General features: G+C 38.9%; 1 pseudogene; it reads left to right on the top strand.

Annotated features, from left to right (window-relative positions):
* The first annotated feature begins 8,794 nt into the window (after nucleotides 1-8,794).
* Nucleotides 8,795-11,425, top strand: LOC104874004 (annotated as a pseudogene).
* The last annotated feature ends 810 nt before the right edge of the window (nucleotides 11,426-12,235 follow it).

Genomic DNA, 12,235 nt, shown 5'->3' with positions numbered 1-12,235 from the left:
AACCAGATGTGTAGTGTGACCTATGCCTTCAGTGGGAAAACCACTAGCACAATTGCCCGAACAGTGAAGCCAACTAACTTTACATATAAAACCGCTTCAATATAGAGCTTTTATAGTGTGAATAAAAAGCTAGTATTTGATATATCATCACCACGCACTGACTAAAGTCTCTACCCAGCAGAACATCTCCATCCAAGGGAGCACAGGCCTGCAAACATTTATTCCAATGTCATTTTTAATGAAACAAATATCTTCAGTATTCCATTAACCACAAGAGACCATCTTAGAACTAACCCTTTAGTCGTGAGCATGTTAACTACAGCCAGGCACAGCTCCAAGTAAGAAATTTAATTTTGCTCACCAGTTGCTGTATTAATTATCCTCCACTTTGCATCATTTAAACTCCTTACCAAATTAGAAAGCATCCTCTAACAGGATGGTTCCACATGGCTGCATCTGACAGTTACAATGAATAAAAACAAAAGCTTTTACAAAGGCCTGCTATAACCTTATATCCCAAAGAGCTGGGCATGGCTTAAGCAACAATTAAATGAAAAGTAAAACTAATGTACATCCCATATACTGCAGGCTGAACCATGATATGTCATGGTGTATAAGGCATATCCAACTGATCTAATAGAACTTTGAGCAATCAGCCTCTCCTTTACACTGGGTGGCCTCCCATTTTACAAACCACACACATTTCCATCTTATAAAAGCCTCACAATACAGCTATGAGTTGCCAAGGCAGGCACTGCCTTTCCATTTTAAGTGAAACTTTCAGAGGCTGGCAAACCCCACTAAAATCACAGAACTACTGCCACTTTGAACCTAGAGTGCACAGTTTCTTCCGATCAGCCAGATTGACATAGTTTCAAAACACATCAGGAGTTATGCATATGAATGACATAATCTGCTTCCCAGTAGTCACAGGTTGATACTTAACCAGTGTCAATTACCTGTGACTAATGAAGAAGCTTTGTCCACAGAAGTAGATATCCGTATTTAGAACAGAGCCAGCTGGGACTAACCACACTGTTGTTTTAATATAGTTTTACAGTTGGTAAGAAACAATGTAAGAATGACCCTGTGTGATGAGTAATTTTGAGTGTCAACTTGATTAGATTAAGAAGCACCTAAAATATTAGTAAAGCACACTCCGGGTGTGTCTGTGAGGGTGTTTCCAGAGACACCTGGCTTGTGGGACAGCAAATCAATGGGGTACACCTGTCCTGAATGTGGATCGTACCAGCCAACAGGGGATCCTCGGTAGACCTAAAAGCAGGAAGAAGCCCACCAGCAGAGATGCTCCGGCTACATCTCTTTCTCTTCTTCTGGGCACCATGAAGTCAGCAGATTTCCTTAGCCATGTGTTTCTACCACTGTGTTCTATCTCTCTCTCCATGGGCCTGAAGCAGTGGAGCCAGTTAACTATGGACTGAAACCTCTGAAACCACAAGCCAAATATGACCTTCCTCTTTTGACTTTCTCAAGTATTTTATTTTAGTGATGAAAAGCTAACTAGTAACACTTCTTGTTTCTTAGTTTCTTATTTTGTTGGTTTTAAATCACAAACTTTAAAATAAACAAATTTTAACAAGTACTAAGGCTGTTTTTGTACCTCCTTCTCCAACAGAGATTTTTATACTGACTTTCAATTTACCACGTCCTAAATGAACACCATTTGGTATTGCTACAAATGAATGAGTCTTTCGTCTCTAAACCTTTGAAACTCTTTCCCATGTTCTCATGTCCTACAAAACCACCCATGTTAGTGTGTGAAGTATACTTTTAGACATGCATACATCCTTGAAAGATGTTTTAATCCATTCATTCAACAAAGTGTTACTAAGCACCTTTTATCTTCGGGGAGAGTTCTATATGCTGGTATATAGCAGTTAGCTTTGGTTGCATAATGAACTACCTCAAAACTTAGAGATTTAAAAGTGACCATTTATTGAGCTCTTAATATGTAAACTGATATTTCACTCCAAGGTCAGCCAAGCAGTCTGCTGTTTGTCTGATGCAACAGCTCAGAGCTGTCTCATGCTGCCATGAATCAGTTTCCAGGGATGCTGAGGGCTGGCTCTCTCGTGTCACAGCGGCCTCCACTGGGATGGCTCATCTCTGCTCCATTGGGACTCTCATCATCTAGGAAGTGTCCTGGGCTTGTTCACCTGGCAGGAGCAGGATCCAAAGAGCAACAAGGTAGGGTATGCCCCACTGCACCAGCACTACAAATCTAGGTGGATCATGTTTGCTGTTTCCTGACCAGCAAGTTACCAGTCAAAGGCCAGAATCTGTGGAAGGCAACCACTTACACAAACAGACGCAGGGTGGTGTGAATGAAGAGGCACTGGCCCATCATCCTGAGGGTCAAAGATGAATAGAGTTCCAATGATCATGCCTTCAGGGGAACTTGTTTCCTCACACCCTCTCTTGCCCTTGGTATTTTTCAACTCCCTCAGCTTTGTCAGACCATGAGTATAAGGCAGTATTCCCTGGTGATTTGAATTGCTCTGACTAGTTCTAAGACAAATGTTTCCTCTCACAATTAGTAGCCATTCATATTGTCCCTTCTTTGAATTGCCTATTTGTATCATCTATCCTTCTATTCAATTTCTAGGGTTCTTTTTAGATTTTAGGAGTTACTTGTATATTAGATAATAACTCATATGTTCAAAGATGAAAAAAATCTTTGAAATAACTGAACAGCCCCCTAGTATATCATTTTATTGTGCATATGTATGTGAGAGAAAGAGCATACATGTGAAATAATTTAAATAATAAGACTCATTACATTGCCCAGTGGTATCAACACCGTGCATTGTTCCTTTCAGATCTGAGGTGTTATTTTTAGCATACCATTGTCATTTGTGTACTTGACCCTATTTCTGGACTATTTTATTTCCCACTCTGGAGTGGAGTGTTACAATCAGGAATGGATGTTGAACTTTATCAAATGCCTTTTCATTCTAGGTGAAGATGATCATATAATTTTTCGTCTCCAATGGACCACTTTTCCACATTCCTGGAATAAAGTCCATTCTATTCTCTTATCTCATTGTTTTAATGTGCTATGGAGCTCTCCCTTCTGACATTTCACTTAGAATTTTGTTAAAATATTTATGGGGGCTAAGGATGTAGCTCAGTGGTACCACAACTACCTGACAAGTGCAAGGTCCTGAGTTCAATTGCTGGTATTGAATAAATAAATAAATAAATAAATAAATAAATAAATAAATAAATAAATATATGTAAAGTGGATCGTGTGTGTGTGTGTGTGTGATTTTTTTGGTTTTTTTAGCTAATAGGGTTCACATGGCTTTGGAATTATCTGCATTCTAGAGTTCAAGTAGACTTCTCTGTTTCTATAAGGAAAGGCTCTTTGATAATTTTTCATTTTCCAAGCAAATCATTCTATTAAGAGTTAATAATCTTTACCGAATAGTCTCTCTGGTGTGAATAACCTGCAGTAATACAGAAGATCCTAAGATGACTGACATTTAGAAATGGGAAGAAAGGAGCTAAAGATGTAGGGAAGGTGGGATGGGTAGGGGAAGGGTAATAAAGGAAAAGAAAAAAATGTGAGATAATGAAAAGATGGAAATAAAGTGTTTGTAGATGGGGAGGGGAGGAGGGGGTGAAGGGAGGGCAGGGGTAAGGGGAAAAAATGAGAATCAAGACTTGTCATGTAGAGGTACAAGATCCCAACAATGAATGTAACTATACTGTATCCCTAAAATGTACCAATAAACTCAATTAAAGCTGGAAAAAAAAAAAGAGTTACAATCTTTTGGGATCCTGACAAGTAAATTGAATTTTCCTGGAAATTTGGCCTTGTTATTCAATTTTCTATTTTGCAGAAACTTGAGCTAAATATTATCTTGCCTTTTAATTTACTTTATTTCTATGATTAATTGCCCCTTAATAACCTCCTATTTTTTATGTTTATACTTAATCCCTTTTTGCTTGGTTCAAATAGCTTTAGTTTAATTTATTGTTTATGTCAATAAATAAAGTTTTGATTGTATTTATTAGTTCTATTTTTTTCTATTTTCCAACTCATTAACTTATTCTTGTATCTTTATTAACTTTTCTGTGTACTTGCACGATTCATTTGTTTTTGTCACCCTTTAAAACTTCTTAAACTGAATGTTTAATTTACTTTTGCTTCATTTTATCCTACATACAATATTTAAATATTTAAAGCTACATTGCCTTTAAGTAATGCTGAGCTCTACATCGTAACTTCTAATACAAAAAGTTTTGAATGACATTTTTTGTATGTTGGGAATTTTTTATTTGTATCTTTTCTTTAAACCAAGAGTTGTTTATAAAATAATATCTTCATTCCTAGAAGGGAAAGGCTTTAGTTCTTGGTGTTTGTGTGTATGTCTGAATTTCTACTTTTCCTATCTTATACTCAAAGAATGTTGCAAAATTTTGTTCTGGTTCTCAGTGTCATTTCCATTTTTTTTAATGTATTGCGATTGTCTTTGTCAATTTTTAACACTGATTCGTTGCAATTGAAAACAAATTTTGCTCTGTTTTTTACATAATATAATTTTACATAAAATGCTTATATAGATATAAAACATAAAAACAGTATTGATATTAATACATGCACGATGCCCACTTAATATCTTACTGAAGTCCCCTTATGTTCTTATTTTCTATTTTTTATTTTCAATATTTCTAGATTCCTTCATAGTAAAATATAAGTACTAGTGGTGTAGTTGCAGATGATGCAGGCTGACATTTGTTGAGTGACTACTATGCACTAGATAATGTGCCTTCCCTTTTTCTTTTTGCTTTTTTGTTTTTCTTTTTTCACAAATGGGGTTTGAACCAGGGGCTTCTCACTGAGCTATATTCCCAGCACATTCTGTACTATCAGGCAATAATATAATAATTTTATTATAATTTACTAAGTTGCCCTGACTAGATTCTAACTCTCCAACTTCTTGCCTCCACTTCCCAAAGGGCCCAGATGATGATTCAAACTCTTAGCTACATTATTTCTCTATCCCACTAGCACCACCCTTACTGATGCCCTCAGCTTTCACCCAAACTATGACAATGGCCTCATGACTTGTCGCCCAATTTGATTCTGTCCCACAGAAACCCTGCTCACCTCAGCAGAGTGTCTAAGTTGTGCTTTGAAAGCGTACAGCTGTGTGGGTCTGGGATTTAGGTCAGTGGCACCAAGCTTGCCTCACAATCACAAGGTCCTGAGTTCACTACCTGGTACCAAAAAAAAGTAAGCAAAGGTCTGCCTCCTCCTGTTTAATAGCTGTGTGGCCTTCCATATGTAGATCTATATAATTTATCTAATAACTTTAATTAATAGATGTTCAGGTTATTTCCAGTTTTTCGCTACAGTCACAATTCTTGTGCACATATCCAAGGACACTTACAGTAGATGCTTAGAATTAAATTACTTAGTAAAAGCACAAATGTTCATATACTGGTTAGGATCTTTGGACTGCAAATAACAAAAAGCCAAATCCAGACCATCAAAATGGGAAATTGTATCAATGTGACACAAACTCAGTAAAGAACTTGCTTCAGGAAAGATTTAATCCAATGGACCCCATTTCTTCCCATTCATTTTCTCTTAATATTCATATCTCCCTAAGGATAATTTGATTCACCGATTTCAGTTAGCTGCCAACATATTTGCAAGATCAACATATTTCCCTGTTTATGCCCAGCAAGAATGAAGGGAGTGTTTTGATTCTGAATTCTAAGCAAAAGTCCCAAGGTTCTCTCTGATGTGATTAGTGCCGTGCTGTGTCCGGTCCTGCACTATCAGTCCTTGTGACCTGATTAGCTGTTCTGACTGGCTCCACTGGAGGGGTGGATGGAGCCACCCCTCCTGGAGGTAGGTGCTTGACACCAAAAAGAAATAATAGACAGTTGGCTTGGATCTCCACCACAGGGCATTATTTATTAGAATAGGATCACACTAAACTGGCTTCCAGAAAGGCTGGACTAATTTGCACTAAGAACAACCTTGTATGAAAGTAGATGTTTTTCAGCATTCGCACCAAGTCTTTCTATTATTTATATTTTACTCATGGTTATCTAATTTAGTGTTGATCCATGTTTATTGGCCTTTGATATGTCTCCTGTAAATTGCCCGTTCATAACCTCTACTTGTGTTTCTATTTTTGAATGATTTATGAAAGTTTTGTATACATTCTACACAAGAATCATTCACCCATTAAATATACACCAAAGGGTTTTCTCAGCATATTGTCTTTGAGTTTTATCATGCCTTTTATTGTGTAGAGATAAAATATTTAATTTTTATGGTATTTTATCGGCCAATCTTTTTCTTTAATGGCTTCTGGAACTTATATCTTATTTAAGGAGCCCTTTCCTAGCTCAAATTTTATAAAATTGTGCTCCAATACACTCCAAATACTTTTCCATTTCTTTGGTATTCCAATGCTTAACTCTTCGGGTTTGTTTTGGTTTTTTGTTTGTTGTTGTTGTTGTTTGTTTGTTTTATGTTTTGGGGTTTGTTTGGGGTTTTTTGGTTTTTTGGGTTTTTTTTGAGACAGGGTCTCACTGTGTAGTTGAGACTGACCTGCAACTCACTATGTAGTCCAGGCTGGTAGTGAACTCACAGCACTCCTCCTGCCTCAGCCCCTGAGTGCTGAGATTATAGGCATGCGCCACCGTGCCGGGCTCTTCTGGTCTGTTTTTATGGATGATATAAAGCAATAGTCTAGATTTTATTTTATTAGAATAAAACACTAATTTTCCTAATACTATTAATTGCATAGATGACACTCACTCCTGTAAATTTGAAATATCACCTTTCTTATAATCTGTATTTCTACAGATGATACATGGGTCTCTTCTATTGCACTGATCTCTACCATATTTTGACCCCATCTTCAGGACATGTTTTAATGTCTCCAGGACATGCCCCAGACCGAACTCATTAGTGCAACATATAAAAATCTCAAAGATACGAGCCTTGCTTATTTCTTCAGCCCTCTCAATGACTATATAGCCCTTGACTTTAGGATTTTAGTAAAACCAAATGTAGATCACCCCAAATACGCACTCTTCTGAAATACTGTTTTGCATCTTTCGTTTCTTTTTCCTAGAAGGCCCTGCACTCCTCCTTTCCCTTTACCTGAGCAACCTTCACTTGTCTTTTAGCACTCAGTTCAATAAAAATTATTTATCAGAAGCCTTTCCTAAACCCCTAGGTAGGCTTCTCTATCCCTAATCCCCAGTTTACACTGCCTGCTCCTAGGACGAGATGATCAACAAGCAGCTTTGTTTTTCTGCCAGCTCTTCTGCTGCCAACAGTATCCCTCTTTCTACTTCTAGCAGCTACTAAGTTCCTTGCACACAGAAATGCTAAAACAATATTTGCTGAGTTGAGCTACATTCTTTTCATTTTCTTACAAACTATATTCTGTAAAGATGTATTATCAATGGCACACACCCAATTTCAGGACCAGGGCTACAGCCCCTCTCCATTTCTCTCCCACACCCCAAGAGGAGGAAACGCCTTTCTGGCTGGTGGATTTCTTGGATGTTGTATTGTTGGACAACCTTGAGCAAGTTACATAGTCATTCTGGACCTCAATTTCCTCCTATACAAAAGAAGGTTAACAATGGAACTTACCTCACAGGAGTAAAACATTTTTAGACAGAAAAATTAATAAAAAGGATTAAAAGAGGTACCAAGGATTAAAAGAGTTTAAGTACCTAGAATCAGACATAACATGTGGTAATCTCTCAATAAATACTGGCTATTATACTTATTCCTCCTCCACTTAGAATATCAAGCTCCCCACTCCCAGCTCTCTCCACTCCCAGCCAAAACGGCTCTGAGGCTTCTTCAGTTTTTCTCTCACCTCTCCTCTCATCCCTAGAAAGGCTCAGGGAGAGGCAACCATCTTAGCCCTACTAGAGATTATTCTTTTATGCACTCTTGGCTTCTGAGGTGATGGCATCTAAACTGGCCAGGGGATCAATCCACTAATCAATCATAATTTGAAGGATTAGTGGGAGGTGATGGGAATAGGATGTGGGGCCTCGTTGAAACAAGGGGATCTTGGGTTACGGCCTTGGGGATGACATCTGTTGCCCAGCCTCTTCCTCTCTGGCTCCCTGCCTCTCATTCATACTGTCTCTCCTTTGCTCCCTCACTCTCTTGGTTTTCACTCTGCCTCTCCACTCCTTGGGGGCCATGAGGTGAGCAGCCTTCCCATGCCATGTCCCTCCCTTGTGTTTCTGCTGTGTCTCAGGCCTAAAAACAATTGAGCCAGCTAACCATGGCCTGAAATTTCTGTCACTGTGAGCCAGAATCAACCTTTCCTCCCGTCAGTCATCATTCTTTGTTATTTTGCCACAGCCATGAAAAGCTGACTGACATATCTGGTAAAGAGAGGATCCAGGAATTAACAAGTCCACTGGCCTACTATCACAAAATCTCTACCATCATCCTCAAAAACCCTGCTGAAATCTTTGAAAGGGAGAAAGGATATCTCATATTAGGAATAGCTTGGCTTTGTTTATAATTAGCCATTGTCAGAAATTTGGTAGATGTCTCTTTGTAACTATTTATTGAATTGTATTTTAGCCAATTTATGGATACCAGTTTACAGATACTACCATGCTTAATCAAGTCCCCTCATTCCACTGACATTATGGTAAAAATATAAATATATTCTTTTCTGAACTGGGGATTAAATTTAGGTAGTTATTCTCTACTACTATATTCCAAAGAGAAACGTGTAATGAGAATAGATCCGGTGGGATGAGAACAGATCCAGTGCAGGTTAGGAACAGTGTAAAAGTGCCTGTCAGAGTCTGGGACCAAAGGGGCCACTCGCTGCTCCGTGCACTGAGCAGGCAGTGAGGATGCAAAGATTAGGTGTGGGTCCTGCAAGCCAGGGATCTTGTACTGTACACAAAAGACAGAACAAGTCAATGCACTGCTACAGGATGTATTGACATGCAATACCGCAGCTAGGATAATCAATACTATAAATGAATGGGTGCATTGCAGAAAGCATTATGTTAAAGACAGGAAATGAAGTGAACAACAGGGAAGGAAATGAGAGACTCTGCAGGTAGATGGGGGAGGATTAGAAAGGCAACAGTGAGAAATATTTTGAATGAGGAGCATATACGAGGGGCATATGATGAAAGTTGAGCCCATGAGACAAGTAGGAAGAGCAAGAAGAAAAGGAGGAAAGCAGCTAAGCATTTGGGGAGTATTTTCTTTTTTCTTTTTTTTTATATAAAGGATTACAAAATTTCAATTTAATACATTTTGAAAAGCAAATGTGAAATAACTTGGGCTTATACAACCAGAATTTATAATTATCTGTGAATAGTTAGTGACAAATCCAAATCACAGAACCATTTCAATTACAAATCCAGAGTAATTCTGATGTTGGTTATGGAATCACCATTCCACTCCCCCAGTAAGCGTTCAGGTGTTGAACTGTACACAGCCCACTATACTCACAACCTTCCTGTCTTCTAAAACAGTGCTCTTGCACCCAGCCCTATCACACAAATACTAGGTACATCCTCCTTTTCATAAAGCTTAGCAAGATGGCAGTTCCTCTTGGCTCATACCAACCCCTGTGTTTTTATAAAGCTCCTCATTGCCTGGTATATTCATGCTCAAGAAAAGTATATTGTTCTCTCTCTTCCTTAATAGTATTCTACCTTTCTAAATGTCTTTGCCAATAAGACATCTGAACATTCTTGCTAGGTCTTCTTGTCTTGCACAACCCTTCAATGATAACTCAGCAACTGTGACCACCACCATTACAATGCTGAATATCTCTTTTGGACTTTTGCCCCTCAAACATTACCTACCTTAAGGGAACTGAATTTCTGTTGGGAGCCAGGATGTAAACCAAGGACTCCTCTTCCCATACCCTCTGCCTCTTACTCAATAAGAATCTGTCACTTTGGGGAGTGAAGGATGGAAGAGGCCCTGTGGACACAGCATGCAGTGATCCAGTGGAATGAGCCATACTTGAATATCTCCTCATTACTGGTTGGATTCATTTGTAAAAGAATTGTTTTTGCCGATGTGGAAGCCACTTCACAGAATATTTAATTATAAACTTAGGGATGGCAAAGCCATTTGATTTCCTGAAGGAGGGACATACCACTCTACAAAATAAGCTTGACATTACAGCCAAAATGGTACTGTCCGGAGACAAGGAGATAAACTAAATCGAGCTATAGCAGATTATCTTTGTTCAAATGGCTATGAAGTGGCATATTCAGTTTTAAAAAAGGAAGCTGAATTAGATATGACTGAAGAACTAGATAAGAACTATGCTGGTCTTCTGCAAAAAAATGGACATCTGTTATTTGATTACAAAAGGAGATTATAGAATTAGAATCAAAGCTAAATGAAGCAAAAGAAGAATTTACATCAGGTGGTCCTCTTGGTCAGGAATGAGACCCAAAAGGATGGATTCCCTTTCTGCCAGAAAATATGCACTGAGTGGTTAGGAGTCCAGTCACTGGAGTCATTTTCCAACCTGTGTTCAGTGTTATGGTCTCTGCCTCAAAGGATGCTACAATTAAGGTGTGGGATTATGAGCCTAGAGATTTTGAATGAACTCTTCAGGGGCATATGGACTCTGTACAGACATTTCCTTTGACCATAGTAGAAAGCTTCTGGTTTCCTATTCTGCAGATATTACCATTAAATTATGGGATTTTCAGGGCTTTAAGTGCATCAGAACCATGCATGGCCATGATCACAGTGTCTCTTCCATAGCCACCATGCCCAATGGAGATCATATAGCGTTTGCCTCAAGGGAGAAAACTACAAAAATGTGGGAAGTGCAAACTGGCTACTGTGTGAAGACATTCACAGGACACAGAGAATGGTTATGTATGATGTGGCCCAATCAGGGTGGCACTCTGATAGCCAGCTGTTCCAATGATCAGACTGTCCACAGATGGGTTGTAGCAACAAAGGAATGCAAGACTGAGATCTGAGAATATAAGCATGTGGTAGAATGCATTTCCTGGGCTCCAGAAAGCTAATATTGTTCCATCTCTGAAGAAACAGGATCTGAGATTTTAAAAAGTGGCCATCCTGGGCCATTCTTGCTCTCTGGATCTATAGACTAAACTCTTATGATGTGGGACATCAGTACTGGTGCCTTATGACCCATGTGGGTCATGATAGCTGGGTATGTGGCATTCTGTTCCATTCTGGGGGAAAAGTTTATTTTGAGTTTGCTGATGACAAGTCCCTATGTGTATGGGATTACAAGAATAAGAGATGCATTATGACCCTCAATTCTCATGAACACTTTGTTACCTCCTTGGATTTCCACAAGACAGCCCCTGTGTGGTTACTGGCAGCATAGATCAAATAGTAAAGGTGTGGGAGTGCCATTGAGTGAGTCTCATTTGGCCCCATCTCCTTTTTTCCTCTGGATGCACTCTGATGATACCTCTGGATACACTCAATAGTTACCCCATTGAGCTCTGTTTAAATAAATATTTTCCTTTTATGTTAAAAAAAATCTGCCACTTCAAGAGATGCCTACTGCTCTGCATTGTTCAATTAGAACACCACAGCCTCTGCCACTGCAAGCCAGCCAAAGGGAAGGCAACAGTCCCATTAATTCTGACCGGTGGTTTGGGGTTGAGTTAAAAGAATATAATACCACATTCTTCTCTTTACTACACTTCTTCATTAACACATCCCTAACACCCACATTAGTAGGCTGGACACAAATCTTTAGAGAGCTGTCTTTCCCCCTTTTTTAGTATACCTAGTCACCATTGGTCAGAGCCAAGGAAGCACCTGGCCTTTTCAGTGTCTCCTGAGAACTAGCACCTAACTGGTTAAAGCGCATTATCTGTGACTAGTCATAATTTATGACATATCACAACCCTGCTCAATTCACAAACAATGAAATTCATCAGGGATCTATATGCTCTTGAATCTGAAGGGCTAACCTCTTGCTAGCACTGAAAATGTTTGCTTTTAGTATCTCTATATTATCTGCTCAATGAGGAAGTGTTACTTAGAAAAAATATGGAAGGTTTCTTTAAGAAAGGAGCCATGATTTCCTCTCCAGCAGAGCCAATGACTGAAGGCTTCTTTATATCCTCCAGGTATAAACCTACAACCTAATGGCTGCACAATCTGATCTATCAGGCACTCCTCCTTAAGACCTGAGCACCTACAACTTGTGAATAG

Source organism: Fukomys damarensis, unplaced genomic scaffold (assembly GCF_012274545.1).
Source record: "Fukomys damarensis isolate Sample0158 unplaced genomic scaffold, DMR_v1.0_HiC HiC_scaffold_15, whole genome shotgun sequence".
Classification (NCBI taxonomy): Eukaryota; Metazoa; Chordata; class Mammalia; order Rodentia; family Bathyergidae; genus Fukomys; species Fukomys damarensis.
Note: the sequence above shows the minus strand (reverse complement) of the source record. Positions and strands in the feature narration are given on the sequence as shown.